At 22.8% G+C, this 8,298-nt stretch overlaps 1 long non-coding RNA gene and 1 other non-coding gene across 2 annotated transcripts; one reads left to right on the top strand and one right to left on the bottom strand.

Annotated features, from left to right (window-relative positions):
- The first annotated feature begins 4,483 nt into the window (after nucleotides 1–4,483).
- LOC140176432 (uncharacterized) lies at nucleotides 4,484–6,649 on the top strand. The gene is made up of 2 exons (XR_011867965.1): nucleotides 4,484–4,741; nucleotides 6,295–6,649. It is a non-coding gene; the product is annotated as an uncharacterized lncRNA (long non-coding RNA).
- A 1,146-nt stretch (nucleotides 6,650–7,795) lies between these two features.
- On the bottom strand, nucleotides 7,796–7,913 carry LOC112724897 (U5 spliceosomal RNA). The gene has a single exon (XR_003164037.1). It is a non-coding gene; the product is annotated as a U5 spliceosomal RNA (small nuclear RNA).
- Between the last annotated feature and the right edge of the window lie 385 nt (nucleotides 7,914–8,298).

Below are 8,298 nucleotides of genomic sequence, written 5' to 3'. Positions count from 1 at the left end.
TGGAAACCGTTGCTAATCGACTGCATAACCGCTACTATTTGCCGAATGTGGTGTAGTGAATCAAGATGAATTTCGACATCTAATATCTATGATAAGTAGTTGTTTTTAGATATATTAAGAGCATTAAATTCGAGATGCGAGAGCTTTGACATAATGAAAATTTATTACATGAGTCTTTCTAAAATTTTATCAGAGTCTCATGCTGATAACGTTTTGTAAAATAAATAAATACATAAGAAAGAAAAAATAAATATAAAATAAAGAAATATAAATAGAAGACTACAATACTAATATTAACCAATATAATAATCTCAATATAATGGAAGTAATTGATGTATATTTACTAATATATGTAGTAACATATATATAAAGAAGAGAGAAAGAGTGTTTTATATATTGATAGTGTAAATATAAAAGAGAGACAAAAAATTATTATTATTGATTGTGTGTGTACGTATGTAAAATTATGCTTCACCATTTATAAAGGTAAAATATTATCTTTTTCAACTCTTTTTAATATAATTTAATTTTGAGAATGTGAGCCGACAGAACTGCTCATAATAAATGGGCATTCACATCATCTTCTTTATCACAATAACCTGAATTTAATCAAGTTTATCATCTTAATTAACTAGAATCATAGAATATGAAAATCAAATAAAAAAATTAGAACAATGTAATTTTACACAACCTAATCAATTTGAAAATCATATGACCATCACTAATAAAACTAGCTTTAAGTGATGTTTTGGAACCAGATCTGCAACACATGTAATTTCCTCAATTAAGCAACTCAAGCTAGTTCTTTCCAAAAACATGAAGCAAAGCATAGGCAAAGGTGAATACTTCACAAAAGCTTCCACTAGAATTAACAAATGCCTCTTAACTCTTTTGTGTGTGTTTGAATTGTCATTTATTAAACTAGAATTTAAATAAAAATAATTTTGTAAGATTGATTTTGGATTAAAATAAATTTGTGTCAACATGATTTATGTTCGATAATTTTATACTAAACTTAATTTTGATAAAATGAATATTGTTTGGATAATATATTAATTAAAATTATTTTTAAATAGATAATAAGTTAATTACTAAAAAATATTATATTAAATTATAATGTTATTCTTTTAAATATATTTAATCTTTTTTTATACTTCTTTTAGTATATTTTCTATATAATATTTTTTATAGTACTTTATTTTAGTATGTTATAATTTTTTACTATTATAATAAAATTTAATATTTATTTATTAAATTAAAAATAACATATAAAATAACATATTTTAGTACTTTTTTTAAGTACTCTCAATAATCTTATTTTTGTTACTATTTTGAGTTCTAACTTTTTACCAGTAATGTTTTTATGATTATTTATAATTAATTTTTTATTTAATTTATCGTTTCTAATAAGAATAATAATACATATTATAAAAAATTAGAATAATAAACAGTACACTAAAATTACAATGATAAATTTTACAATATTAAATAAAAAAAATTCTATAATTTTTTTAGTACTCTTATTGTTCTTTAATTTAGTATTATTTTAGACCGTAAAACTTTATTACTTATGACTCTATTGTTATGTATAATCAATTTTTTATTTACTTTGTTCTTTTAAATAAGATCAATAATTTATATTATAATAAAATTATAATAAAAAAATAAAAAATCAAAATATAAAAAAATACTAAAAATAATAAAAAAAATTAAAATATTTGAAATGACTTGAAATAAGTATAAAAATTCTTATGAAGAAAACTATTAAAACTAATAATGACCAGCCAACATAAATGCACGTTAAGTGAATGTAGAAACTATAACTTCTTATTTTAAAATGCAAAATCATATTCTCAAAGAATTATGACTCAAATAACATCGTCTCTTCGTATTCATATAAGAAGTCACGAATAGATCAATGATAATTAATTATAATAAAAATACATAATAAGTACGTTAACTATAAATATCCTCCATTATTTTATAATAATCTCGAAAATTACCTCTAATTCATTAACTTTCTTGAACTTAGCAAAAGCATCAAGTGCAGCTTCACACGCATTCAATTACCAGGAAAGTAGATTCTGTGTACATAATTTACATTATCCAACATGGGGTGGCAACAAATATATGGCAAAAGAAGGATTTCTTTATTATACAAAAATTAGTGTCTAATATTATTAATTATATTCTCAATTAGGGTTGAAAGTGAGTCGAGTTGAGTTGAGTTAGACTAAGCTCAAATTTGGCTCACAAAAATTGAGTTTGGCTCATGACTCGATTCATTAACAATCGAGCCTATTTCTTAAGCTCAAACTCGACTCACCGAAAGCTCACGAGCTGATTCGAACTCACGAGTTGGTTCAAATAATAGAAATATAAATACATAATCTATAATTCTATATCAATATATTATAACTTATATTTTTTAAAAAATATTTAAAAATATCAACTTTATATATTATTATTTATCAATAAATTATAAATTTTTTATTTATGTCCTACATCAAAATTATATATAAAAAATAAATATATATATAATCGAGTCAGCTCACGAGCTAATGAGCTGAGCTTATCTAAGCTCAAACTTGGCTCATTTAATTTATGAGCTCAATTCCAAGTTCAAGCTTGGCTCACTAGCTCACGAGCTTAACTTATCGAGCTATTAACAAGTCGAGCTCGAGCTAGCTCATGAGCTGGCTTGACTCACTTCCATCCCTATTCTCAATACTAAAATTAATTAACACATTTTTTTATGTTTTTTTTTCTAAAATTTTACCTGATTTTCTATAAAAAAATATTAAATAAAATGTTAATAATATCAAAATATTATTATAGAACAAGATATTATTAACAATATTTAGGAATGGGAGATTTAATTTTTTTCCTTTGCTAACTACTTAAGAATCAATCGTCTATAAAAAAAATAGAATTAACTCTTTAAAACTAATCACAGTAATAATTTTTTAATAAACAATAAATATACAATAAAATAATACATTAAACTTACCTATAATATATATATAGGTATAGTCAAATTAATTTATTAAGGATAAAGATTACAAATATAGATAAAAAATAAGAATTAAAAGAATAACAATTTAATAAAAATAGATTTATAAAATTATAAATAAAAATAAAAATTACACAAGTTAAAAAATTATAAATAACAATATTCATCTTCAAATTTACCATCAAAAGCAAACCCTACACAAACCCTCTTCTCTCGATGAATGTTACCAGGTTTCTTCACAGCCGCTGGTTATCGGGTGGAAGTGAGGATAACCACCGTTAACATGGCGGCATTTTTGGTGAACAAGTTGTCTCTATATATTTTTTTCTTACATTTAATCCTAATGTATTTTGGTATTAGGTTGAATTTGTTTCGGTGAATACTGATATAGAGACAATAAAATAGAAACAATGAGAATTATTTGTTGTGTATTATATTTAGATATAATGTATAAGACACTAATGTAATATTCTATATTATATTTGGATATAAACATAGAAAAGACTAAAATAAGTATACTAAATGACTAAAATAGCTATATAATTTTAAATTTGGTGTATTAAATATAAACTAATTTAATAAAAAATTGAGAATACCTGAAAGTACATGAAATTACAAGAAGAATTAGTCTATAAATTAACAAAATAAAAATAAAATTAAAGTAATAAAAGTAAGAATAAATAACATAACCGTAAGTATGTACAAAAGGTTTAATCATCTCAAAATATTTATGATATAATTTATATCAATTTATAAAATAAAAATATAATTATTATTATTTAAATCAAATTAGATTAATTTATCAAAAAAATTTATATATAATAAAATTTAATAGTAAATTAGTATAACATGAGAAAAAAATTATCATTAGAGGAGTGTTAGGAAGTCAATAAAATTTATGATTTGTAATTATCAATTAGCCATCATTATTATTATTAAAAGTGTGAAATTTCATCAAATAGTATAAGCTTATTCACTTTTCTTTTTTGATAATTAAGTATTGATCAAATTTTAATAAAAGTGTTGACCTCTTAAATTTTTTTTTATTATAACTGTGCATTCATTTGGTTTTTATCTTTTTCACACTGTATTAATGATAATTAATTATAGTAGAGTACATAAAGAGTATATTAGCCACAACATTATTTTCAGTTTTCTATTTTTCATTTATTTAAAATTTTTAAAATGAAAATAATAATTTTTTTTTAAAAATATTTTATGGTTAATTTTATATACTTCTACTATAATTAATTTTATGTACTCTATGATAGGAGTGATCAAAACTGAACCAGACCAAACAAAATCAATAAACTGAACCAAAAAATCAAAAATTAAAAAATTAAATATTGTTTTTTCTTCGGTTCGGTTTTTGGTTCTAACATAAAAAAACTTGAACCAAACCGAACCGAACTGTTACTTTAATTTAAAGCCAAAAATATCTTAAATAAAACCTAACCCTAATAACGCAATGCCCTCACATTCTCACTCACACTCTCCTTCACTTCTGCGCCACATAGTTCCTGGACTAGAGTTGCTCTCCACTCTCCTCCTCACATAATCAGGCGGCCTCTCAACCATTGCAGTCACAGCCCATCTATTTTTTTCCTTTCATAGTTTATACTCGCCCTTTCCCTCTCTCGCAGTCGCAGCCTCCCCTTTCCTTCTTTCGCGGTTGAAGTTGCCGCTGTTCGTCGCACGTCGCTTGTCGCCCGTTCTCCTAGACCTCAGGTTTGTTTTTTTGTGTATTATATTTAGATATAATGTATAAAACATTAATGTAATATCCTGTATTATATATGAATAGACATAGAAAAGACTAAAATAATTATGTTAAATGGCTAAAATAGTTATATGATTCTAAATTTTGTGCATTAAATATAAACTAATTTAATAGAAAATGAGAGTACGTGAGAGAGTACATAGAATTATAAGAAGAATTAGTCTATAAACTAACAAAATAAAAATAACACTAAAGTAATAAAAGTAAGAATAAATAACATAACGTAACGTAAGTATTTACAAAAGGTTTAATCCTCTCAAAATATTTATGATATAATTTATATCGATTTAAAAACTAAAAATATAATTATTATTATTTAAATTAAATTAGATTAATTTATGAAAAAAATTTAGATATAATAAAATTTAAATTAAAAAATAAAATTTAATAGTAAATTAGTATTACATCAGAAAAAAATTATTATTAGAGGAGTGTTAGGAGGTCAATAAAATTTATGATTTATAATTATCAATTAGTTATCAATAGTATTTTTAATAATGTGAAATTTCATCAAATAGTGTAAGATTATCCATTTTTCTTTTACTAATTAAGTATTGATCAAATTTTAATAAAAGTCTTGACCTCCTAATTTTTTTCTCTTATAACTGTGCATTCATTTGGTTTTTATCTCTTTCACACTGTATTGATATAATTAATTATAGTAGAGTACATAAAGAGTACATTAGCCACAAAACATTATTTTCAATTTTCAATTTTTTATTTATTTAAAATTTTTAAAATAAAAAGAATTAATTTAAAAAATATATTTTATGGTTAATTTTATATACTCATGCTATAATTAATTTTATGTACTCAATGATAGGAGTGATCAAAATCGAATCAGACCAAACAAAACTGATGAACCGAACTAAAAAAATCAAAAACCAAAAAATTAAATGTTTGCTGTTTTTTCTTCGGTTCGGTTCGATTCTCTTAACATAATTTATATTATCCAATTTGGCATTAATTATATTCTCAATACTAAAATCAATTAACACATTTTTTTATGTTTTTGCTCTAAAATTTCACCTAATCTTCTATAAAAAATATTAAATAAAATATTAATAATATCAAAATATTATAATAGAACAAAATATTATTAAAAATATTTAAGAATGGAAAGATTTAATTTTTTCTTTTGGTAACTACTTAAGAATCAATCATCTATAAAAAAAATAGAATTAATTCTTTAAAACTAATCACAGTAATAATTTTTTAATAAACAATAAATATACAATAAAATAATACATTAAACTTATTACATATAATATATATAGGTATAGTCAAATTCATTTATTAAAGATAAAGATTAAAAATTATAGATAAAAAATAAGAATTAAAAGAATCACAATTTAATAAAAATAAATTTACAAAATTAAAAATAAAAAATAAAATTAAAAAATACACAAGTTACGAAATTATAAATAATAATATTCATCTTTAAAGTTACAATCAAAAGCTAATCTTACGCAAACCCTCTTCTCTCGATGAATGTTAGTAGGTTTCTTTATGTCACAGCCGCTGATGGTTATCGCGTGGAAGTGAGGATAACCAACGGATGTACTGTGCTGGATGTGAGGATACTGATAGCCTCTTTGAGGAAGATACCGCCGTTAACATGGCGGCATTTTTGGTGAACTAGTTACTTCCATATGTTTTTTCCTTATATTTAATCTTTATGTATTTTTGTATTAGGTTGCATTTGTTTTAATGAATATCGAGATAGAGACAATAGAATAGAAACACTGAGAATTATTCTTTGTGTATTATATTTAGATATAATGTATAAGAGATTAATGTAGTATCTTGTATTATATTTGGATAAATATAAAAAAGACCAAAATAATTATGCGAAATGACTAAAATAGTTATATGATTCTAAATTTTGTATATTAAATATAAATTAATTTAATAGAAAAAGAATGTAAGTGGGAGTACATAAAGTTACAAGAAAAATTAATTTATAAACTAATAAAGTAAAAATAGTATTAAAGTAACAAAATTAAGAATAAATATAGTAAATTAAGTATCTACAAAAGGTTTAATCCTCTCAAAATATTTATGATATAATTTAGATCGATTTATAAAATAAAATTATAATAATTATTATTTAAATCAAATTAGATTAATTTATCAAAAAAAGTTTAGATATAATAAAATTTAAATTAAAAAATAAAATTAATAGTAGATTAGTATAACATGAGAGAGAAAAATTATCAATAACTACTCTTATAATTGTGCATTCATATGGTTTTTATCTCTTTCACACTATATTATATTTTTCATATTTATACTGGTGATTTTTTTAACAACATTAAATAATGCTAATTGAAATACTAATTTTAGTTAAAAAAAATTATGTACGCTTTTGAGTACTATTTAAATTAAAATAATAATACCAATAGATAAATAAGGATTTAATTACTTTGTTGGTCTCTATAGTCTCACTAAATTAAAAATTAGGTCCTTATATTTTTTTTTATTTTAATTGGGTCCCTTCACTGTTTTAATTTTTTAATTAAGTCTTTCCTAGTGTAAAAAATATTAGAATGAACCGAATATTTTTTCGCAAATTAAAGATATTTATAATTAAAAACTTAATTAAATCTTTGACCGCATGTATTTTGATAAAAATATTATGTTAATTTTAACATTTTTAACATAAAAAGGACGTAATTACAAAATTAAAAGTAGTGTAGAGACCTAATTAAAAAAAATACAAATCTAATTAAAAATTTAATGAAACAACCAACAAAATAATTAAACCATAAATAAAATATCTTTCAATATATATTAATAAATAAAATATTTAATATATTTATATAAAAAAAATTAGCTCATGACTTTAACAACAAACCAATAGATCCCAAACATTCTGTCTAAATTAAATTAATTTGTGCCTTAAAATTAAAAAGAAAAATAGATAAACATAACATCTTAAATTAAAAAATCAATCCAAAAATTAGAATTGATCGTAAGAATATTTTTCATTGTACTGTAGAATTCTCTCAGATAAAAAACCCTTTTAAAAAATAAGCGTATGTAGCTTAAATTGACAAGCACACCGTATTATTTAGTAAAAGGCAAAAGAAAAGTTTGCTACGTGCTTAACATACGACTCCTTGTTTTTTTTGTTTTTTTATGTTTTTTTTTAAAGATATATCTTTTATTGCATAAATAAAATTTATCTAATATTTATCTAATGGGTAAAGGAGAGAAAGAAAACAATTAAGAGAGAAAGTTCCAAAGCGCTAGTAACTGCTGTTCATAGAGAATGTGGTTTGAGGAAATGATGTCGCCGGTATTCCTCCTCCAACAATATCGCCTGAAACAGAATTTTCCCAGGTTCCTGGCGTTGGTCCTCAAAGACTAAAGCGTTCCGCGCCAACCAAATCTGCCATAGAAGGTAAGCCACCTGAGTACTTCTAATTCTGAAATTGGGTTTGGATTTCTCAACTTCCATGAATTGACTCCACCAGTCCCAAGCTTTTAGGTTAGGGTCGCG

The sequence above is a fragment of the Arachis hypogaea genome, chromosome 11, assembly GCF_003086295.3.
Source record: "Arachis hypogaea cultivar Tifrunner chromosome 11, arahy.Tifrunner.gnm2.J5K5, whole genome shotgun sequence".
Lineage (NCBI taxonomy): Eukaryota > Viridiplantae > Streptophyta > Magnoliopsida > Fabales > Fabaceae > Arachis > Arachis hypogaea.
The sequence above is the reverse complement of the archived record's forward strand: the minus strand, read 5'-3'. Positions and strand labels throughout refer to the sequence as shown.